At 43.7% G+C, this 16,601-nt stretch overlaps 1 protein-coding gene across 4 annotated transcripts in view; it reads right to left on the reverse strand.

Moving 5' to 3' along the window:
• The window catches only part of NEO1 (neogenin 1), a 395,751-nt gene that overhangs the window by 286,801 nt on the left and 92,349 nt on the right, over positions 1-16,601 (reverse strand). The window lies entirely within an intron of this gene.

Here is a 16,601-nt window from a genome sequence, read left to right on the forward strand (position 1 = left end):
CACACTGGAAATCTATTAAAGACAAGAATACCCAATTACCAGTGGGGACATATTTCTCACAAGAAAACCACTCTCTCTTTAATCTCTCAGTTCTGATCCTCAAATTTACAAAACACTTTTCACAGATGAGCCTATGAACTTCACTTAATCAACCTACTGGATACAAAAAATCATGGACTAAATATAGACATTGTATTTATGACACACTATAACCTACCTGACATCTGACTCCCCAGGTACCTCTCCACTATTTACCTGTTACATACATCCCCCTCACCCCCCCCCGCCTCTCCACACAACCTGTCTCTCACCCACTGACTCCTCAGTTTCATAGTAGTTAGGGGTCAGAAGAGACCTGAACAGATCATCTAGTCTGAACCCCCGCCACTGGCAGGAGCACATGCTGGGATCACACGACCCCAGACAGGCATTTGTCCAAGTTCTTTCTGAATTCACCCAAGGTAGGAGCGAGGACCACTTCCCTAGGAAGTTGGTTCCAGATCCTAGCCACCCTAACAGTGAAATAGTGCCTCCTAATCTCTAACCTGAACCTAGTCTCCAGCAGCTTCTGGCCAGTGTTCCTCATCACCCCAGGTGCTGCTAGGGAAATAGGGCCCTTCCTATTTGTTGCTGATCTCTCCTAACAAGTTTGTAAGCAGCCACCAAATCCCCTCTCAGCCTCCGCTTGCTGAGGCTGAACAGGTTCAGGTCCCTCAGCCTCTCCTCATAGGGCCTGCCCTGTTGCCCTTCAACCAAGCGGGTGGCCCTCCTCTGAACCCTCTCAAGGCAGGCCACATCCTTCTTAAAGTGTGGTGCCCAGAACTGGACGCAGTACTCCAATTGTGGCCTGACCAATGTCGCACAGAAGGGGAGTATCACCTCTCTGGACCGGCTTGAGATGCATCTTTGGATGCACGACAAGGTGCAGTTGGCTTTGCTGGCTGCGGTCTGGCATTGGCAGCTCACGTTCATCTTGGAGTCATTAATGACTCCAAGATCCTTTTCCGCCTCTGTGCTCACAAGGAAAGAGCTCCCCAGCTTGTATTTATGCTGTGGATTCCTCCTCCCCAGGTGCAGCACCCTGCATTTATCTACATTGAACCCCATCCTATTACCATCTGCCCACTTCTGTAGTCTAAGTCTAGTTGCAGCCTCTCTCTCCCTTCGAGCGTGCCTACCTCTTGGTGCCATCGGCAAACTTGGGAGAATGCATTTTCCACCCCCTCATCCAAGTCGCTGATGAAGATGTTGAACAGTATAGGCCCCAGGACCGAGCCCTGGGGGACCCCACTATTCACATCCCGCCAGGTCGAGTACGACCCATCCACCACTACTCTCGGGTGCGCTCCATCAGCCAATTTTTGACCCATCCAACTGTGAATTTTTGACCCATCCAACGGTGAATTTACATCTTCACTGACTGGATTTCTTGCATACATACCAGCCTCTGGCCTCTTCCATCCAGAAAGAGCACGCACCAATTGCAGATGCTTTCTCAGCTTGACGAAGGGCTTTTAAAACTGAAAGCTTGCTAAGAAAATTTTTTCCAACTATTTAGTCGGTCTAAAAAAAGATACCAGATTTACCCAAAGAACTCTGTCTGCCTATGCCCTTATACCAACACAGCTACAACCTACATCCCTGTAAATGACAAAATGTCATTCCTAAATCCATTTATACTTTTAAATCGTATTTAGCAGTAGAAAATATTGAGTGAACAAAGTATTATGTCTTAGTTCTACATTACAATGGCAGTCAATAGCCAAAAACACCTCCCTTGAAACCAGAAAAGTCATACCTAGGAAGACATATAGTTTTACTCAGTATTGATGCTGCAAAACCTGCCAACACATCTCCACCACCCCCACTATTACTACACCCCACAACAGAGCCATCAGCATCCCAGGATCTTACAGCTGCACCTCCAGCAATGTAGTATACCTCATCCAACGCACCAAATGCCCTGATGGAAGATATGTAGGAGAGACCAGACAACAACTGCGCACCAGAATGAATGCACACTAGAAATCCATCAAAGACAGAAACACCCAATTACCGGTGGGGGCACATTTCTCATAGGAGGGCCACTCTCTCTCCAATCTCTCAGTCCTGATCCTCAAGGGAAATTTACACAACACATCCCAGAGACGAGCCTATGAGCTCCATTTCATCAACCAGCTGGATACTAGAGATCAGGGACTAAAACACAGACATTAGATTTTTGATACGTTATAATCTGCCTGGCAACTGACTGCCCAGCCCAGCCCAGCCCCTGGCTTCTTCCTGGATGGGATGAAAAGTAAAGAGCACGCAGCAACTGCTGCAGCTTCCTTAGCCTGACGAAGGGTTTTTGAACCCGAAAGTTTGCTTAATAACTAACTATTCTCCAACCATATGGGTTGGTCTAATAAAAGATATCAAATTCACCCAAGGAACCTTGTCTGCCTATATCCTTAGACCAACATGGCTTCAACCTAAACCCCTACAATGTACCATTCCACTCCTGCATGCGTATGGACACACTGTGCATGACTGTATGAAAATCAGTCAAGTAAAATACAAACCAATTTGACACCTGGTGTCAACTCATACCAGTTTTCGAGTTGAAGGTCTCCATTTAAAAAAGGTATTAAGCTATTAAGTTACTTTGTTGACGTAGCAGCAGCAAACCACTAGACATATTCCTTACTGCATTTCTCTAACAACCAAAAGTCTCTCAATAGCAGGCTCCCACCAGTTTAACTACCCACCTGGAAGAAAAAAAAAAAAGCACTTTTCTTCAAATAGGCATTTAGTCTAACAATGACAAATCACACATTTTTACAGATCTGTTCACAGAAGCCACTACTGAAGTCCTGTTAATAGTAGCTAAATGCTATTTATACAATAAGTACCTTGAACAATATAATCTGACCTACAAAAATCACCTCTTTTCCTTGACTCCAGGAAAGCAGACTAGGTTTAGACTGACATACACAGAAATGTAAAAGCGAATCCACCAATTAAATTTGAGCATTTCCAAGCACCGCTAGAATTCTGATCTCCCGACCTACTGAGGCATCAAACAGAACACTTTTCTGAGCTATGTAACACACCACTGCGTGGCTTCTCCTCCACTTTAAATGAACAGAGCTTCAATATTTGAGTCAAGCCTAGGACAGATGAGTGGCAAGATGGTAGACACCATAGTTTTGCCAGCCTGGCATCAAATATGCAAATCCTCGATGTCTAAGCATGTGGTCCTTTCTGAGTACACATCCTTAAAAGTACATTTCTACTTTGAATAGTAAACAAAAATGGCTTGACAGTGTTTCATGGTTTCAATAGCATAACAATTTCCTTTTATTTTGTAAGTAAAAATCTCTGGGGATCTCCACACCCTTTACACAATTTGGAAAAACAAGGTCTAATAAAGGGAGAAGGCAGAGGAAAAGAACACAATTTGGCTTTCCATTCTCAGAATAAGCCTACACATACATTAGCACTGCTTTACCAATACTGGAGTATATCTCAGCAAAGCACTCCTAGAGTGCGCCCAGACGAGCGCGGCCATGCAGTATGTGGTGCCGCAAACAGGTTTGCGGCACCACATACCATACAGTCAGGTGTTCTCCACACTGAAAGGGCATGTTGCCTGTGCGCGCGCTGCTGGTTTTTTTTCCTGAGGGTTTTTTTGACCCCTGGATATCCATGGGAAAAAAAAAAACGAGCAACATATGCAGAGGCAGCATGCACCACTGAAAAGCAGAGCTGGGTCGCATGGTGCTGCACTGTGGCTGTCAGCAAGGCTCCACCCAGCAGGATCACTGCTGCTGCAGCCCCAGGAGGCTCCCAGGACCCCAGGTAAGGCTGCCAGGGCCAGCACAGTGCTGGCCTCAGCCTCCCCTACTGCCTCTGGGGTAACTTGCTACACCCCAAAGTGCACATGGCACAGGCATTCCCCAGGGACAAGTAGCTGCAAAGTGCACCACTCTCAGGGAGGAGGGGCAGGAGATATGATTGTGAGGGGCAGTGATATGATGGTGCCCTGGCCCTGCCCATTCTGTTGCCCCTCACTCTGAAACCACAAACCCCTGGCCCTGCTGTGGCCCCTCTTTCCCGACCTGGGGACCCCTCTCTACTTGTCCCCAGGGAACAAAACATCCACGCTCATCTGGACACATCCCTTGATGTAGATGTAGATATACTCACAAACATATGCTCTGCATCACTAACTGAGATTTAACTGGTAATGTTTGCACCCTGGGCAGTTGGTGTCCCCACCCCGGGGGGGAGGGGGGGGGGGGGGGGCAGAAACAGTCAGTGTGACCAGCCTCCAGTGAGTGAATGCAGATGCCACTGGGTCCCTAGACCCTCTTGCAGCACCTACTGCAGCTGCACCCCAGTGACACAGGTGGATACAGGAGTAAAGCTACTGCATTAACATCTTATCACTGGTACCTGCGGGCTGCATGGACACCTTCCCTCGCAACAAGGAAGTCTCCCAGATGACATGAGGTTGACAAGGGGACTAGGAACACCAGCCCTCAGCTACCTCTCCAGCTGGGCCAACCCCATCCACTAAGTGCCACCAGTTCCAACCACCATGGATTCATCAGCAAAGTAAGGCAACACTCCCTTTAAGTCTGTTCTGATGCCCCCTTTACATCAGTGCCAGGTTACCCACCACTAGTTTCACTACTGTTCACTAAAATAAAACTACCTTCCCATGAGCGAAACATGCTCAGTATGTTAAACATGCTCAGTAAAGCAAATGCCCTCCTCAAGAGTCCTGATCAAAAGAACCATGCAGTAGGAAGCCTGTAGGGTAGACCCGCCCTGAGTTTGCAGGATTGGCACTTAGAAAAAATTCCCCATTAAATAAGTAAATTTGTTCTTAAGCCATGGAAAGAAGCTCCTTAATCCCTCTGCTTACAGCTGCTTATTTACCAACATCAAAGACATTTGCTTTGAAATAAGAAAAGCAAACCACTAGACTTATATTTTTACATGAAAAGAAAATGTAGTAAATAGTTATTTTAAAGTCTGTACATATTTTAGAAAGGCAACTGTAGATCACTAGTGATGCATTAATATTTAGAACAACTAAACTGCGGAAGCCTATTCTGTATAATCGATTATTTCAGCTGCAAAATTATTTTATCCAGTTAACATTTTTCGGTTAAAAATATGCAAAGCTGCTCATGAGCTCTCCATAGCAAGAAAGAAAAATAATTTTTACACAGTGGCTTGATATACCCTTGAAGAAAACCTCACTTCCCCTCTAATTCAGCTGAGAATGCTCAAATCCTCTCCTTTCCTAGAAGATGAGGACATTGGTACAAAGACACCTCTACTTTCTGTAAAGGGAAAGGAAAAAGTCAAGCACTATTTGGATTATTTGTAATTCTGCTTTGCTTTACAGAGAGCTAGTTCTGCACATCTCATTTTAGATGCCAAAAGGAGCTACCCATTGTGATTTATGGATTCTCTCCTATTGCCATCAATTTTCCCTTCCATTTTCATGAAAGGTGTGGTAAAATGAAGAGAAAGATCAGTTTTAAAACACTTCTAATTCTTGCCCTCTCTTCAAACATGTTTATTTGTTAGTGTTTCAAATTCTACAGACAATACGTTTCAGTTAAGTTTAAGCATTTAACCACCTATATTAAGCCTGAAACAAAACACCACAACTTTAAGTTGTCCAAATATACCATATTTTCAAACATAAGGCAAGCACCTTTTCCCTAGGGTTACCATACGTCTGGGTTTTCCCTGGACATGTCCTCTTTTTTGACCCTCCAATCTGTGTCTGGGCAGGTTTTTTAAATCTAATCAAATGTCCGGGATTTTGCTCAGCTCAGCTGTGCAAGGGGAGCAGTGCCTGCCTGCACTGGGAGAAGCTGTCCAGGTACCTGGGCTGCAGCTGGGAAATGCCTGCCCCACTAGGGGCAGAGATGTTCCCAGGGTCCTAGCACTCCCAAGTTCAGTTTAGTTTCTCTGCTTCCACACAGAAGGCATGATCCTAGCACTGCCCATGATCCTAGCACCTGCCTTTTTCTATCTGTTCCTCTTGCAGCAGCATCTGATCAATACGGGGTGTGGGACTGCATTTTGTGGAGGGGGCTGGGTTGTAGGCAGCAGCCCACTGTGTGAAAAAGGTTGCAGGGGTGTGGAAGCCGGCAGACAGGAGCAGGGGGCTGTGATTTAGAAACGAGGGGCTGTGGACTGCGGGTCCAGAGTGTGGGACAGGGGGCGGCGGGGCAGGAGTGAGGGGCACCAGCAGGTTGGAAGCAAGGGGCACTGGCAAGGCTAGGGGTCCCCAGGTCGGGAAAGAGGGGCCACAGCAGGGCCAGGGGTTTGTGGTTTCAGAGTGAGGGGCAACAGAATGGGCAGGGCCAGGGCACCATCATATCACTGCCCCTCACAATCATATCTCCTGCCCCTCCTCCCCGCGTGTGCGACAGGTGTCCTTTTTGGAACTGAAAATATGGCAACCCTATAAATGAGCCCCCCAAAACTGCAGCACATGCATCAAGAAGAGAAGTTGATACAGTGCATCAGTTCTGGTATTACTATCCAGGCAGCTGGAGGAATCAATGGCCTATTAATGGGCCACTGAGTTAATGGTCCATTGTTCTTTATTTCAAGGGTTTTAACAATCTTCTCTCTCTTTTTAATGGTCATTCCACTAATCCAGCTAACATTTCTTAGGGCAATTCTGCTTCTGGTATTCTGCTTCCTAATTCACAGATATTTAGGTTCTTTTCAAGATCATGAGTGCACCCATGAAGACCAGGCTTCTGCATCAGCTAAGGTTTCAGTTAAGCAGGAAAGGGAGGATGAAACAGTTGAAAATTAGACTCAGCCCTTGCTCTCTGCTGCCAAAACTCTGGAAAAAAAATCGTCATAACGCCTTTCAAAAAATACGGTGTGTATTATATTTGGAGATACATTACATATAAGAAAATGCAGTATTTTTGACAACTATATAACTTCAATATTTATTTTGCCTTTAAATATATCCGTTTTATATAGATTGATCTATACTTTCATAATAAAATGCATCTAATTTAAAACAAATAGTAAACTTGTTTTAAAAATTCCAAATATTTGCACTCCCATGTTCTAACATTTAAAAAAAAAATAATGATCTTCTATTTATATAAATTGCTGAAGCAATTCATATTTACTAATTTATCTAGCCAAGTATTCTGTCTACAATAGTGGTCAGGCCTAGATGCTTTAGAAGCAGCTTCTCATAAGCAAATCTCTAACATGACTTTTGCCCTGAGACACAAGATAAACTCCTGCCTCTGTTTATCTCTCTTATAAATTGCTTATTCTATCTAAGGAACCAACTATGGTCACTCATTTATGCAAGTACTTTCTTTTTTTAAAAAAAAACCGCTAAATAACCTCTCGTTTTCAATGCCGTAATTAGGTTTACCAAGGTGATCAACCTTTGTTGCTCATTAATTGGATACCCCCTTGTGCTTATATTATATTATGAGAGCAGGGAAGCAAACAGCATAGGACAATCTATTCTTTTTTAAAAGTACTCACCTCATGCTTCCTCTTATTCATCTCTTTTTTTTAAGGAAGCATTCCCACAACTAATACATTTTACTTGACTGTTTGCCCCTAGTTCTGCTCTTCCTTCCCCAAAACGACTGAGTAGAACTGAACACAATATTCAAGCTTAGAGCAAACTATCAATTTCATTATTATCTTCTATACCAGGGATGTCAAACATACACATTTGAATTTGGGGATGTGGCCAGAGGGGGAACAAAGGGAAGGAGTGGATGCGGGGTGGGATTCTGCCTGTTGCAAAATCTGGGGTCCCATTCAACATGGTGTCAACAGCAGGAGATGAGGAAGGGCTTTGACACCACATTCCTGCTCACTCAAAGCCGCTTATTCTGCTGCTGGTTCCACTCCTTCAGGCACTGCTGGGCCCATCAGGCTACATTCAATTATAACCAAGGCCCTTCCTCTAAGTCAGGGGTGTCAAACTTGATGCCCATCTTGCTGGGATCATTTGATTCCAGCAGTCTTTCCTACCCACATGCAGTGGGGCTGGACCCGATGATCTGCAAGGTCCCTTCCAGCCTATAACTATGAAACTTACAGCCCACTGGTCTCTGAACCTACCCTATGCACCACACAGGACGCTTGTCAGCGCTGGCCCCACATGCTGCATATGGCACAGGGCACATGCTGCATGCAGCACATGCTGAACAGGCTCTGAGACCGATCCAAATCAGGCCATACCAGAGCCAACACACAAAGGCCTTGTCTGGTGGGGCACTGGAGTGGGACTGGCGCATGCTGCATATAACATGCAGGCTGCACCCAGTGCTGCAGGCACAGCTTGCAGCACAAGGGGATCAGTCCCAGTCCAGCCCAGTGACTCTCATCCACCTCACAGGGCTGGATTAATTTAACACCCCTGCCCTAAGTGGACATAGAATTAAAAAAAAAAAACAATTAAAAAAAAATCACATGTTCATTACCTTGCAGTTTACAACACTGTCAGCCAACATTCCTATGTCCGCTAATTTTGCCAGTCCCTCGGCACTGGCAAAAGCAACTGATCCAGGCAAGATGGTTCCAACAAAGGATCTATTTGGAAGAAGATTTCTTTTCTTTGCTCTTTTTGTTGGTCCCACTAAATTTTGGCCAGGTGGTACATCCCAGTGCTGCCAGTTCCCATTATGGAATTCCACATCAGGCTGACTAGAAAAACAATTCTGCTGGAGGTCTATTTCTAAGATTTGTAAATTTTGTCTCATGCTGCACTAAGCAGCATGCATTACACCCTCATACTCTGGGTTGCTGAACTTGGATATTCAGAAACTAGGCTCAAAATTCCTACTGTACTTCAGCTGAACCAAACTTTTTCATTCCAGATCACTTCATATTAGAGAAGGAACGTGAAGCTTAATCACTAGTATCACAAGAAAATGCCCTAATTATTGAGCCATAGGCATTTTCCCTCCCTTTTTTCAGACCCTCTGCAGGCTCCTCTGCCTGAGTCCTGCCACTGGTCTCCCTAGCAGGAATTTCTGGTGTTCCTTATTTGAAAACTGAAAAATCCCTGCTAAAAAAAAAAATCCCTCTACAGGGAATCCCCTTTTACAGTCACTCTGTAAAATACCCCAAAATCCATGTTCCTCCACAATTAAAACAAAAGAGAGTGAGAGACAGAGAGAGCGATCAGTTGGGCAATGTTTTATTGATATATCTGTGAAGTTAAAGCAACTTGGAAGCCTACCAGTGTCTCTATCATCATAATAAAATGAATACCTAAATACCTATATGTTTTGCTGTCCCCCACAGGGCTACAGCCCCCACACAGGGGCTATGGCTCTCGCAGGGGCTACTACTCCACCCTGCAGGGCCCACATGCTCCACCCCCGCTTGTTCCCCCAGCCCCCCGGAATGCTGCCCCACCTGGCCCCATCCCCCACTGGCTCCTGCAGTCCCACCCAGCCTCACCCCCTGCTTGCACCCACCCAGCCCCACCCCCTGCACTGTCGGGCAGCTGAGGCCACTGCAGTTGTCACCCAGGCCCCATGCTGTAGTGCGGGGGAGAGGAAGGGGGGCTCTGCCACATGGCCCCAGTGACCCCAATGGCAGCTGCTACTGCTGGTGAGGGCTTTTTTTTTCCTTTTTCTTCTTTCAATTGCTGGGATGCTGGGGCCAGGCGGGGCAGCAATCGGGGGGCAGGCAGGGGATGGGGCCAGGCAGGGCAGCGATCAGGGAGGCTCGGGGGGGGGGGGGGGGAGGCAGGCAATGGGGCCAGGCAAGGCAGTGATCCGGGGGGGCTGGGGCAGCAAGCAGGGCTGGCAGAGGTCCCCCCATGGTCCCTTCCCCCATCGTACAGCCCTCCCCACCCCCTACTTACCGGCAGAAGCCCAGGTCCAGCTCCCTGCACAGGCAGACAGTGTGTGTCAGCACTGGGGAGAGGGCCAGCCATAGAGATGCTTTGGCTGGCTACCAGAGCATCTCTGTGAAGGACCAAGCCTCTGGTTGTCTCAGGGCACGGTCCAGGACCATGCCCTGCCCCACTTTTTGCCCCACATTTTTTTCTGACCCCTGGATATCCAGGGGTCTGTTGCCCCCACGTTCCCACACGTGCCTCTTGCAGCATCTCAAAGGGCTTTGAGACGCTACCAGACACACGCACACACTCATGTGGATGCACCTGTGGTCTTTACACTAACGTAAACTGTTCTTACACTGGTGTGAAAAAATTAAAAAAAAAAAACCAGCAAAATGTATAGCTCTACACCAGGTCCTGAAAACTGGAAAAGGAGGCACAGGCTCCAAGCTAAACCAGCAAAGCATCTCAATAGTAGGAAGGTGTATGTTAATGCTTTGTCCCCAAGATGCAATGCAATGCCATCAACTTATTTCAACTTTGAATATTTACTGATATTGTTGATATTGTAATTGAGGTTTTACTTTACATTGTCATTATCAGGGATCCCGGTGTTCTGCAAGAAATAAGCAAAAAATATCTGCTTAACACACACAAAAAAACTGCATTTTTCCACAAACCACCAAGAGTGTGGCAGCATTCAGTGGCACCACTGCCGCTCTCTTTTATTTTTTGCCACGCTTTTTGCCTCTTGGCCAATCAGTAGCACCCTCCTCCCCACAGGACGCCACCGTCAGTAGATCATGGAAGACCACGGATTCTGTAGTTTTCCATGACAAATGGAAAACTAGGATCCCTGGTCATTATCACACAAGACTCCTGTGAAGGATTTCATGTGTGGTGACTGGAATTTCCTCCCTCTCCATGTTTGTGTTGTAGAGAACGCTCACACATTTAACCAGCCTTAATCTTACTTAACATAAATCTATCAAAAAGATGGCTATAAAGCAGGTGCATAAACTACAAATCATCTGAATGCTCAGAACCAAAAGACATCCCACTGAGACGTTCTATATTGCCACACACCATTTTCTTAACAGGTTTCAAAAAACTTTCCCAGTATTTTCCATGTGAACTAAAGGAACCCCTTTAACAGAAAACAAGAGAACAAGAAATTGTAACTTAAAGGGCAAATATTTTTTAAAGCAGACACACCTGAAAATAGACATTTATAATTTAAGTGGCTTCTCAACTATAAAGCTATAATATTAATTTTAAAGGATTATCCAGCTTAATTTTTTTCAGCCATCATTTAAAAATGAAGGATTAAATGGCCAGAATAGCTAAAATTACTCTTCAGTCAATCAAATAATTTCCATGAGCTTTACTCATTTGACAATTTCTTACAAGTTGAATGTGTCTTAGCCATAGTATAATCAAATAATTAGGTTCTAATCCCTGTGAAGTCTACCATTAACGTTAGCTAATGCTTAAGGTAATGCTTAGCTCTTAGAACTAAACTAAAGCTCTCGTAAGTCCTTCTTTAAATTGGAGTTATAAAATCAATTTGAAGTTCACTACAGCTGTTTAACAACAAGCAATCATTTTACTTTTTTTACAAAATTACAAAGAAACAGAACCCTCTGGTTAACCATTTTCATGAGAGGTGGTTTACGTGCCAAATAACACTACATCCAAAACACAAAAGTATAAACTATAATTACTACATACAAAAAACTAGAACTCTTGGTTCCAAAATGATAACTTTTATTAGACCAACTGGAAAATGGCAAGAAAACTGTCCTTTTCTGCAAGCTTTCGGGATTGAAGTCCCTTCGCCAGGCTCTGGGAAAAGTGTAGATGGTACAAGATAGTAAAAAGTCCCCATAGGTAGGAAATAAATTTCATTTTTGCACCGAGGGAGCTGAAGATGAAAGTCTGTCCCTCTAGTTTTTTGTATGTCTTTTTGTCTCAGACCAACATGGCTACCAAGTACACCCCTGAAACTATAGTTACTAGCACATATTTTTTGGTCAAGTCTACACCAGAGAATAGAACAGTTCCTCGTTCAGCTCACAAGGCTGTGCCTATTTAAGCACAGAGAATTCAGCCTGGTTGCCTCAGATCCTGGGAGCAAAACGGCATTTCTACACAAATTCTGTTCACTCCCCATCACCTGTTTTAAACCGGTGGTTACTGACAGACTAAGGTTACTAGGCCAACACAGAACATTTGTTCAGACTCCTGAAGCCATTTTGGCACCAAGACATCAATTAAACACCCGTATTTAAAAGCACTGAGAGTACAACTAACCCAAATATTGACTATACACGTAACCAGAGCATCAACCCCCAGCACTGAGAAAAAAGTAAATCTGGTCAGATACCATAAGATGTAGAGACTGGCTATAAAATTGTGTAAAAAAAATACAGCTGGGGTTACTTTTATTTGTTTTTAATTTGAGGTTTTCATTTTGTTTTCAATCAGTTCTGTGCAGCAGAAACTTTTTTTTTTAAATGAAAGCTATGATTATCATGTATTCACCTGACTCCAGAAGTCTGTACTTTAAGAGAAAACTAGACTCACAATAGGATCCCAAGAGCTGGCAAGACTGTGTAAACCATTTGGAGCATTTGTGCGAATGCGATTTTTTTTTTTTATTGTTTCAACTGTACTTTTGGGGAGGTGGAGAATAGTTCTTTGTCTATTTTAGAAAATGACTTCACCAACATGCACTACTTGGCACTAGCTAGCAATCTTACACGTGAAGGAAACAAGTATTTACATGTTACAAAGCAGGCAGTGTTTGCCTAAAAGCTCAATGCTTAGCAGGTAATGACCCTGCTAGCAAATGTGTTTTGCTGATTTAGGGAAAAGCCAAAACAGTGAAAAAAAGATTAGATTAGAATGGTTGAAAACCACTAAACTCAAACTTGTTAGACTCAAGGCACCCCTCAGAAAATACCAGCTTTTCTTTTTCATAAAAATAATAGAACAATTCCTCTGTTACAAAGAACTCAGCTAGGACAGGTCTGAATGTTGCTGACACTATGGATTCCTATTTGGAGTCTCTGGGTTTATACATCTCAGAGTGTTAACATTGCATAGAAGGATCCTGAAAAGATGCATAAGCACCCAATGGTGCCTCGTCACCCTGGTTAACAGTCACTGGGCTAAACTGTACTTCATTTTGGCTCTTTCTGTGAAAAGCTTAACTTCACACAGGATTACATTTTGAAACGCAACTTATGCTGACTTTCACCGTGGTGGGGAAGAAGCCTGCTCCCTCAGTGTTACTTGGGGTTCTTTTCACATTTCTTTTTTGTACAAATCTGGGGCTTCATTTAAGCAACAACAGAGCCAATGCCAATATAGGACCAAGCCTTTTTAATCACAGCATTCTGAAGACAGTCAGAGTGTCTAAAGCTCTTCTGAAACTCTCCAGAAAAATCGTATGTATAAGATATTATGAACTTAGCACCTCCATGGCTATAATTAGAAATATATTAGTTTAACAAAACAAGATAGATTTTATATTGAACACAGAGATGAGAACCATGCAGCAAGTTACAGAGACATGCAGTAAAAAACCATTTAACATTACTGCGCAATTTATCCCATACTTATGACTAGATCACATGCCCACGAATCCATCTTCCTGGAACTTTATGCTAAAGACCTAAACCCTAGCAACTTCAAAGGAAGTTGATTAATAATATGACTACCATAAAACCATTCTTCCTTCCCTTAAATACAGAACTTTCCCTGCTTGGCACTTGGGATGTACATGATTCAATCCTGAATGAATAACTGATTTATACACATGGCTTTATGCGGTCTTGTATCTTGTGCTCTGCAAGGTTAGAAATGAAATCTCACACCCTCAGGAAAGGTGGGAGGGGAATCTTACTTCCCAATGGGACTCAACAGTCATTCCACTTTCAGTCATGGAAGGGCCCAAGATATTGCTACAAAATCATTTTCTAGGTAGAAAAGCTATTTAGGGCACGTCTGGAATGGCATACGAGTTACTCTCTTGCTCTGAGCTCTGCAGACCTGGACTTCGCTATAAAGGCACCCAACATTACAGGCAAAGAAATAAGTAGTCCAAACTGAATGCTGGAATAGTGCAAGAGGGTAGATCTGCAGTGGGCATTCTTCAAACTGCATCTTAAGTGCAGCAATTTAGGTTGTATCAAGAGCTCCTGGAAGATTTGGAAAAGTGCTCCTAGCATTTTAAATAACTAAACTATTAAGCTTCTCCAAAATGGAGCATGTGGTATATGTAAATTGATTTAAATTTCTTCTGAAGTGCTATACCTTTCTTGCACTTTAGGGGAAAAAGTGAGGGTTACTAAACATCCATTAAGCATTTACAGAAAGCATACCTGTTCTACTATCATTGTATTTGCTCCTTTGCTGCAGAATCTTTTCATAGCCAATGTGTTTATTACTTTGTCTACACCAGGATTTTAACTGAAATATAGCTCTCACATGCTACCAATAATGCAGACATGAGCACAGGAGAAGGCAAAAGAGAAAAGAATTCTACCCAATGCAGAAGAGTGCCCAGCTGCTTAGTTTACTACTACACATCTTCCAACTTTACAACAGTTGAAATTCTTGCCATAGCAATCCCCTAAACTAAAGAGGCATAAGCAGCCATGACCACATTAAAGGGGGTATTTTAATGAGTTTAGGGTTTTTGTATTCTATGTTAAAAAGAAAAAAGGAAATCTGTCAAAAGGAAAACCATTAACAAAAGATTGGGGGGGGGGGGGAGAGGAAATGAAACACTCATTTTCTCCAACAAAGCATAACTTTTTATTACTAAAATCTTGTCTATAATATATTAAAGACAGGGGTCCTCAATCCCCAGCCTATAGGTCTTCCCAAGGGTCTGGAAATTTGGCAGGGGGGAGGGATGGTAATTAAGGCTACCACCCCTCCCTCACTACCAAATTTCCAAGCTCCACAGGCCAAATGACATGGTCATGCACATGGGATTCTGCCAGTACAAACAGGGGCAAGGTGAGACAGAGCGACAGAGCCCAATCTGGCACACGTGGGACCCAATCTGGCATGCACAGGGCTGGGACCTGATCTGGCACACACAGAACCAGGCATGAGACCGAAGTAGGAGGACCTGATCTGGTCCAGGCAGGATGAGGGCTGGGGCCAAGGCAGGGGACTCCAAGCCAGCAAGCATGGGGCAGGGCCGAGGCAGTGGCCCTAATCCAGTGCACATAAGGGTGGGCTCTAATCCAGCACACATGGGGCCACAGCTAGGGCCAATCCCATGCAGGGCTCCAGCCACAATATGACATACCAGAGGGGGGCTCCATCCAACACACGCCAAAATCAGGCCCAGGGACAAGATCTGGCCCATGAAGCCACCTGGCACCACCCATCTAGCTTTCAGGCCCAAAAGGTTAGCCATGAATGTATTATGGCAAACTGAGCAGGTAGAAGGGACTGAAAAAGTGTTAACTCAGCTCTCAAGAAGGACAGAAGAGTGGCTGTAGCCTGTAGATCCCAAATATGATTATGGAGCAGGATTCTCAATTCAGTCAGCCAGTTTCCTACAATCCCCAAAGTTGTTTAGCGCTATCATAACAGCTCATTTACAACCTCTACTGCTGATAACCTTTATGATCTTTGTTGTTATGAAGCTATGTTATTGCCTTTCCAGTCCATTCAGTAGTGTTACCTATCTACATTTTCCTTGGTCATCCTCCTTTTCTTGTGTTGTCCCGAACTAGGATTTGTCCAACTGAGCTGTATACAGTATCTGTAAGAGTCATCTATTATCATCTCATTTCAAACACTTGTATGTGTGACGTGATGGTACTAATAATCCCTAGACAGATGCTTTGCCATAAATGCCTAAAGACATTCAATAGCACAGCAAGATAGTCCTGAACAACAACATGGACTTGGAAGTGCTACTTAGCAAATGCCACAGAAACTGTAAGAAATAAATTTGAACATCACAGTATTGCAATCCAATTAAAGTTCCTATAGGGAACTCACCCCTGGTGTTGCCGTCTTCAAGTATGGCAGCCATCTCAAATCAGTTCCTATAGAGTGCTGTATTATCCAGTCATGAATTCCTCTTTGTTAAAGTACACGCATTATAGATTTCCTGTATAAATGGATATATATACACCCATATCATCTTTTCACAGTTGAAATCACTAAGATCTGATCACTGCAAGCTCAGATGGATAAAAATGTTATTTTTGAGTAAAATGAACACAAACAAGTTTGTATATCCACTAATCCATTGCTAAAAAGATGTATCAGTAGCAATATCAGATAACTTGACTCATGCCTTCATTTAGAGAATAAGTTTACTGAGATAGTAAAACAAAGGACTAGAAGGCACCTTCCAGGCCTTTTGAGTGCAATCCCATGATACCTCAGGCACCATATCATATAATCCCTTTCATATATTTAGGAAACAGCATGCGTTCTTACCAAATAATTAATCTCTAGTTAACAAGTCCAGCGGCGCACTGTGAAAGCATATATGCTCAAAATGCAGACATTTGGCATCTCTCTGTTAGATACCCATGCTTTTTCCCAGTCTATGATTTTCTTTATTTTAATTTATATACCTCATCCATAAAGGGACACCTATCCTTGGCTCTCAGTGTTCCCTGAAACTTTTTAAAACTACAACCAAAATAGATTTAATAATCTAAATGGTACTTAAAGGTCTGGTTTTTTG

This window comes from Alligator mississippiensis, chromosome 11, assembly GCF_030867095.1.
Source record: "Alligator mississippiensis isolate rAllMis1 chromosome 11, rAllMis1, whole genome shotgun sequence".
In the NCBI taxonomy this organism is placed as follows: Eukaryota; Metazoa; Chordata; order Crocodylia; family Alligatoridae; genus Alligator; species Alligator mississippiensis.